Genomic DNA, 19,902 nt, shown 5'->3' with positions numbered 1-19,902 from the left:
ATACAAACACAGAGATGAAATAGATTTTAGCAAAGTGAGGCCCGACTTACTGAATAGACCGAGGATAGGAAAGATAGCTTTGCGGTCAGCACAAAAACCTACAAACAACCACGCAGAGGGCGCAAAAAGACCCTCCACACCGACTAACGGTACGGAGGTGCTTCCTCTGCGTCCCAGAGCTTCCAGCAAGCAAGACAAACCAAAATAGCAAGCTGGACTGAAAAAATAGCAAACAAAGAAACAGAAGCAGAACTTAGCTTATGCAGGCCACAAGGACGATCCAGGAGAGAGCAAGACCAATACTGGAACATTGACTGGAGGCAAGGAACAAAGAACTAGGTGGAGTTAAATAGAGCAGCACCTAATGACTTAACCTCGTCACCTGAGGAAGGAAACTCAGAAGCCGCAGCCCCACTCACATCCACCAGAGGAAGCTCATAGACAGAACCAGCCGAAGTACCACTCATGACCACAGGAGGGAGCTTGACCACAGAATTCACAACAGTACCCCCCCTTGAGGAGGGGTCACCGAACCCTCACCAGAGCCCCCAGGCCGACCAGGATGAGCCAAATGAAAGGCACGAACCAGATCGGCAGCATGAACATCAGAGGCAAAGACCCAGGAATTATCTTCCTGACCATAACCCTTCCACTTAACCAGGTACTGGAGTTTCCGTCTCGAAATACGAGAATCCAAAATCTTCTCCACTATATACTCCAACTCCCCCTCAACCAAAATCGGGGCAGGAGGATCAACGGATGGAACCACAGGTGCCACGTATCTCCGCAACAATGACCTATGGAATACATTATGGATGGAAAAAGAAGCTGGAAGGGTCAAACGAAAAGACACAGGATTAAGAACCTCAGAAATCCTATACGGACCAATGAAACGAGGCTTAAACTTAGGAGAGGAAACTTCCATAGGAACACAATGAGACGACAACCAAACCAAGTCCCCAACACGAAGTCGGGGACCCACACAGCGCCTGCGGTTAGCGAAACGTTGAGCCTTCTCCTGGGACAATGTCAAACCGTCCACCACATGAGTCCAAATCTGCTGCAACCTATCCACCACAGTATCCACACCAGGACAGTCCGAAGACTCAACCTGCCCTGAAGAGAAACGAGGATGGAAACCAGAACTGCAGAAAAACGGCGAAACCAAAGTAGCCGAGCTGGCCCGATTATTAAGGGCGAACTCAGCCAAAGGCAAAAAGGACACCCAATCATCCTGATCAGCAGAAACAAAACATCTCAGATATGTTTCCAAGGTCTGATTGGTTCGTTCAGTTTGGCCATTTGTCTGAGGATGGAAAGCCGAGGAAAAAGACAAATCAATGCCCATCCTAGCACAAAAGGCTCGCCAAAACCTCGAAACAAACTGGGAACCTCTGTCAGAAACGATGTTCTCCGGAATGCCATGTAAACGAACCACATGCTGGAAAAACAATGGCACCAAATCAGAGGAGGAAGGCAATTTAGACAAGGGTACCAAATGGACCATCTTAGAGAAGCGATCACAAACCACCCAAATGACCGACATCTTTTGAGAGACGGGGAGATCCGAAATAAAATCCATAGAGATATGTGTCCAGGGCCTCTTCGGGATTGGCAAGGGCAAAAGCAACCCACTGGCACGAGAACAGCAGGGCTTAGCCCGAGCACAAATCCCACAGGACTGCACAAACAAACGCACATCCCGCGACAGAGATGGCCACCAAAAGGATCTAGCCACCAAATCTCTGGTACCAAAGATTCCAGAATGACCAGCCAACACCGAACAATGAACCTCAGAGATAACTCTACTCGTCCATTTATCAGGGACAAACAGTTTCTCCGCTGGGCAACGGTCAGGTCTATTAGCCTGAAATTTTTGCAGCACCCGCCGCAAATCAGGGAAGATGGCAGACAAAATTATCCCCTCCTTGAGAATACCCGCCGGCTCAGGCAAACCCGGAGAGTCGGGCACAAAACTCCTAGACAGGGCATCCGCCTTCACATTCTTAGAGCCCGGAAGGTACGAAACCACAAAGTCAAAACGGGAGAAAAACAGCGACCAACGAGCCTGTCTAGGATTCAACCGTTTGGCAGACTCGAGATAAGTCAAGTTCTTGTGATCAGTCAAGACCACCACGCGATGCTTAGCTCCTTCAAGCCAATGACGCCACTCCTCGAATGCCCACTTCATGGCCAACAACTCTCGATTGCCAACATCATAATTACGCTCAGCAAGCGAAAACTTCCTGGAAAAGAAGGCACATGGTTTCATCACCGAGCCATCAGAACTTCTCTGCGACAAAACAGCCCCTGCTCCAATCTCAGAAGCATCAACCTCGACCTGGAACGGGAGCGAAACATCCGGCTGGCGCAACACAGGGGCAGAAGAAAAACGACGCTTCAGCTCCTGAAAAGCTTCTACAGCAGAAGAAGACCAATTGACCACATCAGCAGCCTTCTTGGTCAAATCAGTCAACGGTTTAGCAATACTAGAAAAATTATTGATGAAGCGACGATAAAAATTAGCAAAGCCCAGGAACTTTTGCAGACTCTTCAGAGATGTCGGCTGAGTCCAATCATAAATGGCCTGAACTTTAACAGGGTCCATCTCGATAGTAGAAGGAGAAAAAATGAAACCCAAAAATGAAACCTTCTGAACACCAAAGAGACACTTTGACCCCTTCACGAACAAAGAATTCACACGCAGGACCTGGAACACCATTCTAACCTGCTTCACGTGAGACTCCCAATCATCCGAGAAGACCAAAATATCATCCAAGTATACAATCAGGAATTTATCCAGGTACTCTCGGAAGATGTCATGCATAAAGGACTGAAATACTGATGGAGCATTGGAAAGCCCGAATGGCATAACCAGGTACTCAAAATGGCCCTCGGGCGTATTAAATGCTGTTTTCCATTCATCGCCCTGTTTAATACGCACAAGATTATACACACCACGAAGATCTATCTTGGTGAACCAACTAGCCCCCTTAATCCGAGCAAACAAATCAGACAGCAGCGGCAAGGGGTACTGAAATTTGACCGTGATTTTAGTTAGAAGGCGGTAATCAATACAAGGTCTCAACGAACCATCCTTCTTGCCCACAAAAAAGAACCCTGCTCCCAATGGCGACGACGACGGGCGAATATGACCCTTCTCCAAGGATTCCTTTACGTAACTCCGCATAGCGGTGTGCTCAGGCACAGACAAATTAAACAGTCGACCCTTAGGAAACTTACTACCAGGAATCAAATCGATAGCACAATCGCAATCCCTATGCGGAGGTAGGGCACTGGACTTGGGCTCATCAAATATATCCCGGTAATCCGACAAGAACTCTGGGACCTCAGAAGGGGTGGATGATGAAATAGACAGAACTGGAACATCACCATGTACCCCCTGACAACCCCAGCTGGACACAGACATAGATTTCCAATCCAATACTGGGTTATGGACTTGTAGCCATGGCAACCCCAACACGACCACATCATGCAGATTATGCAACACCAAAAAGCGAATATCCTCCTGATGCGCAGGAGCCATGCACATGGTCAGTTGGGTCCAGTACTGAGGCTTATTCTTGGCCAAAGGCGTAGCATCAATTCCTCTCAATGGAATAGGATACTGCAAGGGCTCCAAGAAAAACCCACAGCGCCTAGCAAAGTCCAAGTCCATCAAATTCAGCGCAGCGCCTGAATCCACAAATGCCATGACAGAATAGGATGACAAAGAACAGATCAAAGTAACACATTAAGGTAACGGACAAAAGAAATTTCGACTGTACCGTACCAATGGTGGCAGACCTAGCGAACCGCTTAGTGCGCTTAGGACAATCGGAGATAGCATGAGTGGAATCACCACAATAAAAACACAGCCCATTCCGACGTCTGTGTTCTTGCCGCTCAGCTCTGGTCAGAGTCCTATCACATTGCATAGGCTCAGGTTTATGCTCAGATAATACCGCCAAACGGTGCACATTTTTACGCTCACGTAAGCGTCGATCGATCTGAATGGCCAAAGACATAGACTCATTCAGACCAGCAGGCATAGGAAATCCCACCATGACATCCTTAAGGGCTTCAGAGAGACCCTTTCTGAAAATTGCTGCCAGCGCACATTCATTCCATTGAGTGAGCACAGACCACTTCCTAAACTTCTGACAATATATCTCTACCTCATCCTGACCCTGACACAGAGCCAGCAAATTTTTCTCTGCCTGATCCACTGAATTAGTTTCATCATACAGCAATCCGAGCGCCAGAAAAAACGCATCAATATCACATAATGCAGGATCTCCTGGCGCAAGGGAAAATGCCCAGTCTTGAGGGTCGCCACGTAATAAAGAAATAATGATCTTAACTTGTTGAACTGGGTCACCAGAGGAGCGGGGTTTCAAAGCCAGAAACAGTTTACAATTATTTTTGAAATTCTGAAACTTAGCTCTATCTCCAGAAAATAAGTCAGGAATAGGAATTCCAGGTTCTAACATAGATTTCTGAACCACAATGTCTTGAATATTTTGTACTCTTGCAGTGAGATGATCCACACAAGAAAACAGACCTTTAATGTCCATCACTACACCTGTGTCCTGAACCACCCAAATGTCTAGGGGAAAAGAAAGACAAAACACAGTGCAGAGAAAAAAAAATGGTCTCAGAACTTCTCTTTTCCCTCTATTGAGAAGCATTAGTACTTTGGGCCTCCAGTACTGTTATGAACTGGTGGTTCAGAAACACAATGGACCTGGTGGTTAAGAGCACACAAAGTGACCTGATAGTTACTAATAACATAGGACGAGCTCTGAGACGTGGGAACTCTGCTGACTGCAATCCCTAATCCTATCACACCACACTAGAGGTAGCCGTGGAGCGCTCCTGACCAGACCTAGGCGCCTCGGGCACAGCCTGAGAAACTAGCTAGCCCAGAAGATAGAAAAATAAGCCTACCTTGCCTCAGAGAAATTCCCCAAAGGAAAAGGCAGTCCCCCACATATAATGACTGTGAGTAAAGATGAAAATACAAACACAGAGATGAAATAGATTTTAGCAAAGTGAGGCCCGACTTACTGAATAGACCGAGGATAGGAAAGATAGCTTTGCGGTCAGCACAAAAACCTACAAACAACCACGCAGAGGGCGCAAAAAGACCCTCCGCACCGACTAACGGTACGGAGGTGCTTCCTCTGCGTCCCAGAGCTTCCAGCAAGCAAGACAAACCAAAATAGCAAGCTGGACAGACAAAATAGCAAACAAAGAAACACAAGCAGAACTTAGCTTATGCAGGCCACAAGGACGATCCAGGAGAGAGCAAGACCAATACTGGAACATTGACTGGAGGCAAGGAACAAAGAACTAGGTGGAGTTAAATAGAGCAGCACCTAATGACTTAACCTCGTCACCTGAGGAAGGAAACTCAGAAGCCGCAGCCCCACTCACATCCACCAGAGGAATAATAATAATAATAATAATAATAATCTTTATTTATATAGCGCCAACATATTCCGCAGCGCTTTACAGTTTAACAGTTTCAAACACAAAAGTCATAAGTAACAACGTTAACAATACAATAATTAAAGCAAAATAAGACGACCCTGCTCGTGAGAGCTTACAATCTACAATGAGGTGGGGGAGATACAAAGTACAGGTGTGTATTTACAATGATGTATTTACAATCATGGTCCAGCCATCTTCAGGGGTTGGGGAATAGATGGGGATAGTGAATGGGCTACACACAAACATAACATAACTTTGATTAGTGAACGTGATAGGCCGCTCTGAACAAATGTGTTTTGAGCGAGCGCCTAAAACTATGCAAATTATGGATGGTCCTAATATCTTGGGGTAGAGCATTCCAGAGGATTGGCGCAGCACGGGAGAAGTCTTGGAGTCGGGAGTGGGAGGTACGGATTAGTGCAGAGGTTAGCCGAAAGTCATTTGCAGAGCGCAGTGGTCTGTTAGGCTGATAGACAGAAATGAGGGAGGAGATGTAAGGGGGTGCCGCACTGTGGAGAGCTTTGTGGGTGAGAACAAGTACTTTGAATTGTATCCTGTAATGAATGGGCAGCCAGTGTAACGACTGGCGAAGAGCGGACGCGTCCGAGTAACGATTAGCCAGATGGACGACCCTGGCTGCTGCATTAAGGATGGACTGGAGAGGGGAAAGTCGAGTGAGGGGGAGGCCAATTAATAGAGCGTTACAGTAGTCCAGGCGGGAGTGGATCAGGGCGACCGTGAGGGTTTTAGCTGTCTCCATGGTGAGAAAAGGGCGGATTCTAGAGATGTTCTTTAGGTGTAAGCGGCACGAGCGGGCAAGAGATTGTATATGGGAGGTGAAGGAGAGATCGGAGTCAAACATAACACCCAGACAGCGCGCCTGCTGCCGGGGTGTTATTATGGTGCCACCCACGGAGAGGGAAATGTCAGATTTAGGGAGGTTAGTAGATGGTGGGAGCAGAAGAAGTTCAGTTTTGGAGAGGTTGAGTTTCAGATAGAGAGCGGACATGATGTTGGAGACTGCGGACAGACAGTCAGTGGCATTCTGTAGTACAGCGGGGGTAAGGTCAGGGGATGACGTATATAGTTGTGTGTCGTCGGCATAAAGATGGTACTGAAAGCCAAATCTGCTGATGGTCTGTCCAATTGGGGCCGTGTAGAGAGAGAACAGAAGGGGGCCAAGGACTGAGCCCTGACGTACCCCAACAGTGAGAGGAAGAGGAGATGAAGTGGAGCCAGAGAACAGAACACTGAAGGAGCGGTCGGAAAGATAGGAGGAGAACCAGGAGAGAGCAGTGTCCTTAATGCCTAGTGACTGGAGCCTAGAGAGCAGGAGAGGGTGGTCAACAGTGTCAAAAGCTGCAGAAAGGTCGAGAAGAATGAGCAGAGAGTGGTCACCATTACGTTTTGCTGTCAGAAGGTCATTGGTCACTTTGATGAGTGCAGTTTCTGTCGAATGTAGGGGGCGGAAACCGGACTGTGAAGGGTCTAGGAGGGAGTGAGTGGAGAGGTAACGGGTAAGGCGGGAGTATATCAGGCGCTCCAAGAGTTTAGAGATGAAGGGGAGATTGGAGACCGGTCTGTAGTTGTTTGTGCAGGATGGGTCGAGGGTGGGTTTCTTTAGTAATGGAGTAATGATAGAGTGTTTGAAGGAGGAGGGGAAAATGCCAGAGGAGAGGGAGAGATTAAAGATTGTAGTTAGGTGACTTGTGACAACTGGAGAGAGAGACTGGAGGAGATGTGAGGGAATGGGGTCGGTAGTGCATGTAGTCGGACGAGAAGAGGAGAGGAGCTTGGAGACTTCTTCTTCTGTGATGGGATCGAATGTGGAGAGTGAGCCAGGGGCAATGAGGGGAGGGATGGGAGTCACTGAACTTAGTTGTTGGGAGCGGATTTCCTGACGGATATTGTCTATTTTCTCTATAAAGTGGGAGGCCAGGTCACCAGCACAAATATCTGTGATAGGGGCTTGTGCTTTTGGCCTGAGGAGGGAGTGAAAGGTGTCAAAAAGTTTCTTGGGGTTGTTGGATAGTGAGGAGATCAGAGTGGTAAAGTAGGTCTGTTTAGCGAAGTGAAGGGCAAAGTTATAGGTCCTTAACATAAATTTGAAGTGTATGAGGAAGCTCATAGACAGAACCAGCCGAAGTACCACTCATGACCACAGGAGGGAGCTTGACCACAGAATTCACAACAGGCAGGACGGCATACTGGGACCCGCACCTGTCCCTGCCACTATAAAGGGGCCCTGGCTTTCCCTTATCTCAGGGGTACCTATAATGGTTAGGAAGCCTGAGCCGCCAGCGTATCCCTGTCTCCTGTGCAGGCCCTATCAGTGGCCCCCTCTCTCCCCCAGGGAGGAAGAAAGCACCAGTGTATAAATATGACAAGTAGACAGTGTATGCAGACAAGGTAACTAAAATCTCAAACTCACCAAATGCTCACACAGCCACAGAGGAAACACAGAGAAGGGAAGAGGGGGGGAAAAAACTAGGAAGGAAAACAGGTTTAACATGCAACCAAAACAGCAGACAACAATCTCTGTAAATAAACCTCCAAGCTCCAACACCACGCTCCTTCCCACTTCAAGCCAGGCAGCAGAACTGATCACTGACAACAGTTGTAGTCAAAGCTGAGTCTATATAGGAGAGGAGATTACAAAAACCAATTCAGCTGAGAGACCAAGCACTCAGCAACTTCAGCAACTAGGTTTAACTCCTGCCCTGCTGGCACAAGACAGCCAGGTCAGAATTCAGGAGAAAAGCTTCTGTCCATCGTGTGTGAATGAGGCCCACAGCGCTGCGGTTCTCTGGAATCTCTCTGTCGCAGTAGCCCCATGACAGTATGGCTGACGATATGGTCATGAGTGTGCATCAGGGAAAACGCTCGGCTGAGTGGTTTTGTGCAGAGTTTCAATGTTGGGCAGCGGAGATCTCATGGAATGATGCCGCCCTTTGGGGCTTATTCCGCAGAGGCCTGTCCGAACGCCTCCAGGATGCTCTGGCTCTCCATCCACCACCTGACACCTTGGAAGATGCTATTACTCAGGCCGTGAGCATGGACCACAGGCTTCGGGCTGGGGGTGTCATAAAGTCTGAGACATCCCTATTTTCCGGCAGCAAAGATACTGGTGTCGCTCCTGAACCCATGGAGATTGGCGACACTTCGGTCAAGGAGGTGGAGAGGAGACGCCGCCGGGAGAAGCAGCTCTGTTTTTATTGCGGGGAGTCTGGTCATTGGATAAAGTATTGCCTCTCATGCCCATCGTCCTCCAAAGCGACGAGAAACGACTAGGTCTGGGTAGTGGTCGAGGAAGCTGCCCGGATCTGCAGGTACTTTCTTCCTCATGTCTTAAAGTTTTTCTAAGGGTTGAACTGCTGGTAGACAATGTTCGTTTTTTCTCTACAGCACTTGTGGACAGTGGTTCATCACTCAACCTGGTCAGCTCTGATGTCATTTCCCAATACCAGGTAGGAACAGTCAGGCTTCCTACACCACTTATAGTTGTGGCTATCGACTCATCTCCTATTACTCAAACTGGGATCATTTCTGTTTCTGAAAAGTTTGTGTTGAAAATTGGTCCTTCCCATGCGGAAGAGATTGAATGTTTTGTCATGGACAAATTACCAGCAGGGCTGGTGCTGGGCATGCCGTGGCTTTGGTGCCATAACCCAATGATTGACTGGGAATCTGGGGAGATTGTTAAGTGGGGATCCAAGTGTGCTAACTGTTACCATGAGGCGATGTGCACACGTCAGGATTTCTGGCAGAAATTTTCCTGACAAAAACCTGACATTTCTGCCAGAAATCTGCATGCGTTTTTTGCGCGTTTTTGATGCTTTTTTTCTTGCATTTTTTCCAAATGCATAGAATAGTGGGAAAACGCGAAAAAAACGCTAATTTAATGAACATGCTGCTTTTTTTTACCGCGATGCATTTTTTTCGTGGGAAAAAATAGCATCATGTGCCCAAAAATTGCAGAATGCATTCTAAATGATAGGATGCATATGTCTGCAGTTTCTAATGCAGTTTTATTGCGTTTTTATCACGAACCGCGAAAAAACCTGAACGTGTGCACATATCCTAAATCTATTTGTTGTGCGAAAATTGATAAACCTGTCTTTGTGTCTTCTAATAGTCTGGAGGGTTTTCCGGAGTACCTGAGAGACTTTGAGGACGTGTTTTCTGAGAGTGAGGCTGAGGCGTTACCCCCTCATAGGCCATTTGATTGTGCCATCGATCTGATTACTGGAGCCAAATTGCCCAAAGCTCGCCTGTTCAATCTGTCGGGCCCAGAGCGCCTAGCTATGAAACAGTATATTTCTGAAAGTCCTCGCAAGGGGCACATTAGACCCTCAGTTTCCCCGGTAGCAGCGGGGTTTTTCTTTGTTAAGAAAAAAGATGGCGGCCTACGTCCCTGCCTCGACTTTCGAGAACTAAATAAAATTACTGTCAGGAACACATATCCCCTACCGTTGATTCCTGATCTCTAGAATGTAAGTCCGCAAGGACAGGGTCCTCTCCCCTCTGTACCAGTCTGTCACTGTATACCTGCTTACTGTAATTGATATCTATAACCCTGTATGTAACCCCTTTCTCATGTACAGCACCATGGAATTAATGGTGTTATATAAATTATTAATAATAATAATAATAATAATCTCTGAAACCAGCTCTCTAGCTCCAAATGGTTTTCTAAACTGGATCTGAGGGGGGCTTACAACTTAATAAGAATACGAGAAGGGGACGAGTGGAAAACGGCTTTCCTTACATCTGAGGGGTTGTTTGAAAATCTAGTAATGCCATTTGGGCTCACCAACGCACCAGCAGTGTTTCAAAATTTTATCAATGTGGTATTTTCGGATCTCATTGGCCGTTTTGTACTGGTATACCTAGATGATATCCTGATGTATTCTGTTGACAGAGTTTCCCATTTGTTGCATGTTAAAACAGTGCTTCAGAGGCTCAGAGAAAACCAATTATTTGTCAAACTCGAGAAATAGTTACATAGTTATTAAGGTTGAATGAAGACTATATGTCCATCTAGTTCAACCCATAGCCTAACCTAACATGCCCTAACATGTTGATCCAGAGGAAGGCAAAAAAAACCCATGTGGCAAAGAGTAAGCTCCACATTGGGGAAAAAAATTCCTTCCCGACTCCACATACGGCAATCAGACTAGTTCCCTGGATCAACGCCCTATCAAGGAATCTAGTGTATATACCCTGTAACATTATACTTTTTCAGAAAGGTATCCAGTCCCCTCTTAAATTTAAGTAATGAATCACTCATTACAACATCATACGGCAGAGAGTTCCATAGTCTCACTGCTCTTACAGTAAAGAATCCGCGTCTGTTATTATGCTTAAACCTTTTTTCCTCCAAACGCAGAGGATGCCCCCTTGTCCCTGTTTCAGGTCTATGATTAAAAAGATCATCAGAAAGGTCTTTGTACTGTCCCCTCATATATTTATACATTAAAATAAGATCACCCCTTAGTCTTCGTTTTTCCAAACTAAATAGCCCCAAGTGTAATAACCTATCTTGGTATTGCAGACCCCCCAGTCCTCTAATAACCTTGGTCGCTCTTCTCTGCACCCGCTCCAGTTCAGCTATGTCTTTCTTAAACACCGGAGACCAGAACTGTGCACAGTATTCTAAGTGTGGTCGAACTAGTGACTTGTATAGAGGTAAAATTATATTCTCCTCATGAGCATCTATGCCTCTTTTAATGCATCCCATTATTTTATTTGCCTTTGTAGCAGCTGCCTGACACTGGCCCCTGAATATGAGTTTGTCATCCACCCATACACCCAGGTCTTTTTCATTGACGGTTTTGCCCAGAGTTTTAGAATTAAGCACATAATTATACATCTTATTACTTCTACCCAAGTGCATGACCTTACATTTATCCCCATTAAAGCTCATTTGCCATTTATCAGCCCAAGCTTCTAGTTTACATAAATCATCCTGTAATATAAAATTGTCCTCCTCTGTATTGATTACCCTGCAGAGTTTAGTGTCATCTGCAAATATTGAAATTCTACTCTGAATGCCCCCTACAAGGTCATTAATAAATATGTTAAAAAGAAGAGGGCCCAATACTGACCCCTGTGGTACCCCACTGCTAACCGCTACCCAGTCCGAGTGTGCTCCATTAATAACCACCCTTTGTTTCCTATCCCTGAGCCAGCTCTCAACCCACTTGCACATATTTTCCCCTATCCCCATTATTCTCATTTTACGTATCAACCTTTTGTGTGGCACCGTATCAAAAGCTTTTGAAAAGTCCATATACACTACATCCACTGGGTTCCCTTGGTCCAATCCGGAACTTACCTCTTCATAGAAACTGATCAAATTAGTCTGACATGAACGGTCCCTTGTAAACCCGTGCTGATACTGGGTCATGAGGTTATTCCTCTTCAGATACTCCAGTATAGCGTCCCTTAGAATGCCCTCCAGGATTTTACCCACAGTAGAGGTTAAGCTTACTGGCCTATAATTTCCGAGTTCAGTTTTTGTTCCCTTTTTGAATATTGGCACCACATTTGCTATACGCCAGTCCTGTGGCACAGACCCTGTTATTATGGAGTCTTTAAAGATTAAAAATAATGGTCTATCAATGACTGTACTTAATTCCTGCAGTACTCGAGGGTGTATCCCATCCGGGCCCGGAGATTTGTCAATTTTAGTGATTTTTAGACGCCGCCGCACTTCCTGCTGGGTTAAGCAGGTGACATTTAATTGGGAATTTTTATCACTAGACATTTTGTCTGCCATGGGATTTTCTTGTGTAAATACTGATGAAAAAAAGTCATTCAGCATATTGGCTTTTTCCTCATCCTCATCCACCATCTCACCCAGACTATTTTTAAGGGGGCCAACACTATCATTTTTTAGTTTCTTACTATTTATGTAGTTAAAGAATATTTTAGGATTATTTTTACTCTCTCTGGCAATGAGTCTCTCTGTCTCAATCTTTGCTGCCTTGATTTGCTTTTTACAGAATTTATTTAATTTTCTGTATTTATTTAATGCATCCTCACTACCTACTTCCTTTAATTCTCTAAATGCTTTCTTTTTGTCACTTATTGCGCCCCTTACAGCTCTATTTAGCCATATTGGTTTCCTCCTATTTCTAGTATGTTTATTCCCATACGGTATATACTGTGCACAGGTCCTATCCAGGATGCTAATAAACGTCTCCCATTTTCTTTGTGTATTTTTGTGTCTCAGGATATCGTCCCAGTTAATTGCACCAAGATCCTCTCTCATCCGTTGGAAATTTGCCCTCCTGAAGTTTAGTGTCCTTGTAACCCCTCTACTACACATCTTTTTAAAGGATACATGAAAACTTATTATTTTGTGATCGCTATTTCCCAAGTGACCCCCAACCCTTATATTTGATATGCGGTCTGGCCTGTTGGTTAATATTAGGTCTAGCAGTGCCCCCTTTCTTGTTGGGTTCTGAACCAGTTGTGAAAGGTAATTGTCTCTCATAGTTGTCAAAAACCGATTACCTTTGCTGGAACTGCAGGTTTCTGTTCCCCAATCTATTTCAGGGTAGTTGAAGTCCCCCATAATAATTACTTCTCCTTGAGTCGCAGCTTCATCTATTTGCTTTACGAGGATATTCTCCATTGCTTCCATTATTTTTGGAGATTTATAACAAACCCCTATCAGTAATTTATTATTTTTTCCCCCTCCCCTTATCTCCACCCACAGGGATTCTACATATTCATTAAATTCACCTATATTATCGCGCAGGATGGGTTTTAAGGACGATTTTACATATAGACACACCCCTCCCCCTCGCTTATCTGTACGGTCATTTCTGAACAGGCTAAAGCCCTGCAAGTTAACAGCCCAGTCATGGCTCTCATCCAGCCACGTTTCAGATATCCCCACCATGTCATAATTATGCTCCAACAACATTAGTTCCAATTCGTCCATTTTGTTGGCGAGGCTTCTGGCATTAGTATACATGCACTTTATGTCCCTCTCTGTACTTCTATTTCTTAAATTATTAACTGTTCTGACCCCACCCCCCATGCCACCGCCACCCCCAACTTCCTTATTTGTGCCCAGGTCTATGTCTGCACTATCTTCCCCTCCTATAAAATGAATACCCTCCCCCCAATTCCTAGTTTAAACACTCCTCCAACCTTCTAGCCATTCTCTCCCCCAGCACAGCTGCACCCTCCCCATTGAGGTGCAGTCCATCCCTAGCGTAGAGCCTGTAGCCAACTGAGAAGTCGGCCCAGTTCTGCAGGAACCCAAACCCCTCTTTCCTACACCAATTCTTGAGCCACTTATTAACCTCCCTAATCTCCCGTTGCCTCTCTGGCATGGCACGTGGTACCGGCAGTATTTCGGAAAATACCACGTTGGAGGTCCTTGCTTTCAGCTTGCAGCCTAATTCCCTGAAATCATCTTTAAGGACCTTCCACCTACCTCTAACTTTGTCATTAGTGTTCATTTCTTTTGTTCAGGAATTGTCATTTCTAGTCTGATAATTTCACCTCAGAGGTTTCGCATGGATCCTAAGAAAGTGCAAGATATTGTGGAGTGGGTCCAGCCCCGGGACCTTAGGGGACTCCAGCACTTCTTGGGATTCGCAAATTATTATCGCAAGTTTATTAAAGGTTTTTCACAGGTGACTAAGATTATCACAGACCTCACTTGTAAAGGGGCAGATGTCAGAAACCAATCCTCGTTAGCTAAACAATACTTTCTAATGCTAAAAAACTGTTTTTCATCTGCTCCTATCCTGGTCCAACCGGACCCTTCCAAACTATTCGTGGTTGAGGTGGATGCTTCCGAGGTGGGGGTGGGGGCAGTTTTGTCACAAGGACTAGCTTCTCTGACTAATCTCAGGCCTTGTGCCTATTTTTCTAAGAAATTTTCTCCGGCGGAGAAAAATTATGACGTAGGCAACAGAGAGCTTCTGGCCATTAAATTGGCATTTGAAGAATGGAGGCACTTTTTGGAGGGGGCGGCTTATCCTATTACGGTTATCACTGACCATAAAAATGTAGAGTATATCAAATCTGCTAAAAGACTGACTCCCAGGCGAGGTGTCATCGGAATTGGAGCGAGAGATTGCGGGGGCTCAATCTTTGGCTCCAAGTTCCAAACCTGTAGACAAATTGTCCCTCAGCATTTGCGCAACAAACTCCTGTGGGAGTTCCATGATTCGAAGTTGAGTGCACACCCTGGTATGGCTGCCACACGGGAAGCAGTGGCAAGGGTCTTTCGGTGGCCTTTAATGGCTTCAGATATCAGGAAACATGTTGCAGCATGTGGGATATGTGCCCGTTCTTAGGCTACGTTCACACTAGCGTTGTGCGCCGCTGCGTCGGCGACGCAACGCACAACGCACGCAAAAACGCGGCAAAACGCACGCAAAAATGCTGCGTTTTGCAACGCATGCATCGATTTTTGCCGAAAATCGGACGTAAGAAAAATGCAACTTGTTGCGTTTTCTTGGTCCGACGCTTGCGGCAAAAAAGACGCATGCGTCGCACAACACAACAAACAAAAACGCATGCGTCCCCCATGTAAAATATAGGGGCGCATGACGCGTGCGTCGCCGCTGCGTCGCCCGACGCTAACCCAACGCACACTAGCATAACGCTAGTGTGAACGTTACCTAAGAGGTTCAGTTGCCGGCCGGCCGGGGAATTGGTGCCTTTGCCACTCCCAGGAAGGCCATGGACTCACTTGTTCATGGACTTCATCACCAATCTTCCATCATCCTGTGGTTATACGGTTATTTGGGTAGTGGTGGATAGGTATTCTAAGATGGCACATTTTCTACCCATGACAAGTTTACCTTCAGCAGAGAAGCTCTCTAGATATTTCCTGTCGCAGGTGGTACGCTTACACGAGGTCCCCACTAATATTGTGTCAGACAGAGGGATTCAGTTTGTGTCTAAATTTTGGCGAGCCTTCTGTAAAATATTGGGGATATCTCTGTGTTTTTCCTCAGCGTATCACCCAGAAACTAACGGACAAACTGAACGCACAAACCAGTCGCTTGAACAAATTCTTCTTTGCCTGACTTCTATCCTGCAAAGTGACTGGTCTGATGCCTTACCATTAGCAGAGTTCGCCTTCAACAACTGGGCAAACCAATCTACCGGTAGGTCACCATTTTTTATTAATTATGGGATGAATCCTCATTTTGGCGAATTTTCTCGAATAGATTCTGGTTGTGCGGGGGCAGAGGACGGGGTCAATCGTCTCAAGGATCTTTGGACTAAGGTTCGTTAAAATATTTCTAAGACTCAGGAGAAATATAAACGTTTTGCGGATAGGAAAAGAGACTCTGCTCAGACGCTGCTTTGTGGTGATAAAGTGTGGCTGTCCACACGAAATATAAATCTTCGACTGCCCTCTGCTAAATTGGGGCCTAAATTTATTGGCCCCTATGAGGTCATCGAAGTAGTGAACCCGGTAACCTATCGCCTCCATCTTCCACCCTCCTTAAAACTCCATAATGTCTTTCATAGGTCTTTACTTAAACCCTTGGGGGCGGTGAGGGAGGATAATGAAGCTGCTCCTCCAGTCTTGGTTGAGGGACATATGGAGTTTGAGGTACAACATATTGTGGATTCCAGGCGGGTTCGGGGATCTTTGCAGTATTTGGTACATTGGAGGGGGTATGGTCCGGAAGATCGATCATGGGTACCAGCCAGATCGGTACACGCTGACCGCCTGGTTTGTGCATTTCATGCCCGGCATCCTGGGAAACCTGGGGATCCGGAGGTTCCCCATTGAGAGGGACTATCATGATCTGCTTAGTTTGTGGGATTAGGTAGTTCAGAGGTTAATCTGGATGGCCTCACTATGGGATTCTGGGAGGCGTCTTATAGCCTCATTGTAAGGTCATTCTTCGTCGCTTATACTCTGACCCTTGGCCGAGTGTGTGTGACCCTGATGTGCCTGTGTCTGTGCTTTGTGCCTGTGTTACTTTATTCTTGTCTGGTTCTGATCTGGTTCTGTCCCCGTTTAGAGACCTGTCTGTCCCTCCTTACTGCGCTGCCCTCTCCGTGTATGACCCCCGCCTGTCTGACCTGTGTTCCCCTCTCCTCTACTTCAGGTTCCCTGTAGAATCCTGCACTCATCTCCAGCAGCAGGATGCTAAGCCCCGCCCCCTGTGGTCACATGATCGTAGGTACTTCTGTTCTCTGCCATACTCAGGACGCTGCTCAGGTCCCGTCTGCCTGAGCTTTCCCTGCAGTATCTGATCTCGGGCTCTCCCGCAGTGTGGGTGAGTCACCCTGTTCAGCCATGGCTGTGTCTCGGTGCTGACAGGATCCTGATAATCTTCCCCATGAAAGTTCGTCTCAGGTGACTTCTGAAACTTGTGTCTGAGGGAGATGAATCAGTTGTAGACCAGTTCCCTGTTGTTGGGTAGAAGTCTTCCCCAAGGTTGAAATGGTAATGGTGCGACCCAACTGTTTGACTTGTCCTTGACAATTTGACTATCCATGACGTCCAAGAACATCCTGTCTTCTATAGACATCACTACCTTGTCGTCTTCCTTCGTACTGTGGAAGACTGTGCTGTTTGGTAATTCCTTTACTAGTAGACTATTGTGACATGGCTGAAAGAGAGACGGATGTCGATTTTCCAGTGTGCTGGTAAGCATACTGTTGACTGAGGCCGGCTTGTGTGCTCCTCCTAGACAGACGTCTCCTATAATGACCCATCCAAGGTTGAGCCTCTGTGCGTATGGAGCGTTCCGAGAGCCATTGATATATTCTCTAGCCTTGTGGGCTCGTAGTATATCTCTTCCCAGGAGTAAAGCTATTCTGGCTTCTGGGTCCAACTCGGGTATCAGGTGGTCTATACGCTTCAGGTGGGAGTGATGTGTTACCACCTCCATTGTAGGGAATCCGGTTGCACTTTAGGATAGTCGGTAGTAATAGGCAGGTCTGGCGATCTATGGACTCCACCTTGTATCCAGTTGCTTTCCTTCCCACTGTCTCAACGGTGCCTTAACACGTCCAGGGACAGTTTTATAGGTCGGGTCGTTACAGACGCGGCGATACTAAATAGGTGTACGTTTATTGTTTTTTTCTTATTTAGATAAAGAAATGTATTTATTGAAACAATATTTTTTTTTCTTTATTTAGGTTTTTTTTTTCATACATGTAAATATATATATATTTTAACTTTTTTACTTTGTCCCAGGATGGTAAATGATTGTATAGTGTCAGATCGCTGATCTGACACTTTGCAAAGCATTGTGTCAGATCAGGCGCTTGCAAGCCACCTCCCTGCAAGACCCGGAAGGAGCCCCGAGGCCTGCAGGGAGGAGATGCTCGGAACAACGCAATCACATCTCAATGTTCCGAGGGTCTCAGGAAAGCACGCATGGAGCCCCCTCCCTGCGCGATGCTTCCCTATGCCGCAGAAACATTGCGATTATGTTTGATTGCAGTGTTCCGGGGGTTATTGTGCAGGGACCGGTCCGTGACTGCTCCTGGCACATAGTGCTGGATGTCAGCTGTAATAATCAGCTGACACCCGGCGGCGATCGGCTGCGCTCCCCCTGTGAGCGCGGCTGATCGCCCATGAAGTACTATCCCGTCCCTGGGAATGAAGTCCCAAATCACCTCGACGGGATAGTACGTCATATGACAGAAAGGGGTTAAAGCCAGAAAGTTGTCATTTCAAATGACTTTAGTTTTGTGCCATGTCTGTGAACTGCTTTTTTTCTACAAAATTAAACAACTGAATGAACATCCTCCAAGTCTGATGATTCCATAATTTTTGCCAGGGGTTGTATATACCAGACAGGGGGCAATACATTCTGATATCAACACTAATATATACCAGACAGGGGCCCATACATTCTATTGTCATCACTAATATATACCAGACAGGGGCCCATACATTCTGATGTCATCTGTCATGATCCCAATGGCAAGGGATCACAAAAGGACAAGCATAAATACAAAACAAGCTCTAGGGTGATGGAAACTGAGCTGACCGTGCTCCTAAACCTAACCACACAACTAACAGTAGCCGGGGAACGTGCCTACGATGATCCTAGACGTCTCGCTCCAGCCGAAGAACTAACTTCCCCTATAAGAAGAAATACAGACCTCACTTGCCTCCAGAGAAACACCCCACAGAAATAGCAGCCCCCCACATGTAATAACGGTGAAATGAGAGGAAATCAGAAACGTAGAGATGAAAACAGAATCAGCAAAAATGAGGCCCGCTAAAGCTAGATAGCAGAGGATACAAAAGTGAACTGCGCAGTCAGCGGAAAACCCTTCAAAAAACCATCCTGAAATTACTTGAACTCATGTGCCAACTCATGGAACATGAGGAGTAATTTCAGCCCACTAGAGCTACCAGCAGCAAGGATCACATAACTGCAAGCTGGACTAAGACAAAATGAAAACAAAACATAGAACCGGAAAATCAAAACTTAGCTTGTCCAGAAGATCACAGGCGAAGGGAGCAGAGGTAAACAGACACACTGATTACATTGATAGCCGGCGAGGAAATGACAAGAAAGCCAGGTTAAATAGGAAACTCCCATATCCTTATAGAACAGGTGGACACCAGAGACTGCAGAAAACACAAGTCACCCAGTACCATCTGTAACCACCAGAGGGAGCCCAAAAACAGAATCCACAACAGTACCCCCCCCTTGAGGAGGGGTCACCGAACCCTCACGAAAACCACCAGGGCAACCAGGATGAGCCCTATGAAATGCACGGACCAAATCAGCAGCATGAACATCAGAGGCAACCACCCAAGAATTATCCTCCTGACCATAACCCTTCCACTTGACCAAATATTGGAGTTTCCGTCTGGAAACACGAGAATCCAAGATCTTCTCCACAACATACTCCAATTCTCCCTCCACCAACACCGGAGCAGGAGGTTCAAGCGAAGGAACAACAGGTACCTCATACTTCCGCAACAACGACCGATGGAACACATTATGAATAGCAAACGATGCCGGGAGATCCAAAAAAACGACACAGGGTTAAGAATTTCCAAGATCCCATAGGGACCGATGAACCGAGGCTTGAACTTAGGAGAAGAGACCTTCATAGGAACAAAACGAGAAGACAACCACACCAAGTCCCCAACACGAAGTCGAGGACCCACGCGGCGACGGCGATTAGCAAACTGCTGAGCCCTCTCCTGGGACAACTTCAAATTGTCCACCACATGACTCCAAATCTGATGCAACCTATCCACCACCATGTCCACTCCAGGACAATCAGAAGGCTCCACCTGACCAGAGGAAAAACGAGGATGAAACCCTGAATTACAAAAGAAAGGAGAAACCAAGGTAGCAGAACTAGCCCGATTATTAAGGGCAAATTCGGCAAGCGGCAAAAAGGTAACCCAGTCATCCTGATCAGCAG

The 19,902-nt window shown here is 46.3% G+C and overlaps 1 long non-coding RNA gene across 1 annotated transcript; it reads left to right on the top strand.

Moving 5' to 3' along the window:
• Positions 1-8,740: 8,740 nt before the first annotated feature.
• Positions 8,741-15,738, top strand: LOC138680597 (uncharacterized). The gene is made up of 3 exons (XR_011321678.1): positions 8,741-8,825; positions 8,902-8,963; positions 15,489-15,738. It is a non-coding gene; the product is annotated as an uncharacterized lncRNA (long non-coding RNA).
• Positions 15,739-19,902: the final 4,164 nt, after the last annotated feature.

Source organism: Ranitomeya imitator, chromosome 5 (assembly GCF_032444005.1).
Source record: "Ranitomeya imitator isolate aRanImi1 chromosome 5, aRanImi1.pri, whole genome shotgun sequence".
Taxonomy (NCBI): domain Eukaryota; kingdom Metazoa; phylum Chordata; class Amphibia; order Anura; family Dendrobatidae; genus Ranitomeya; species Ranitomeya imitator.
The sequence above is the reverse complement of the archived record's forward strand: the minus strand, read 5'-3'. Positions and strand labels throughout refer to the sequence as shown.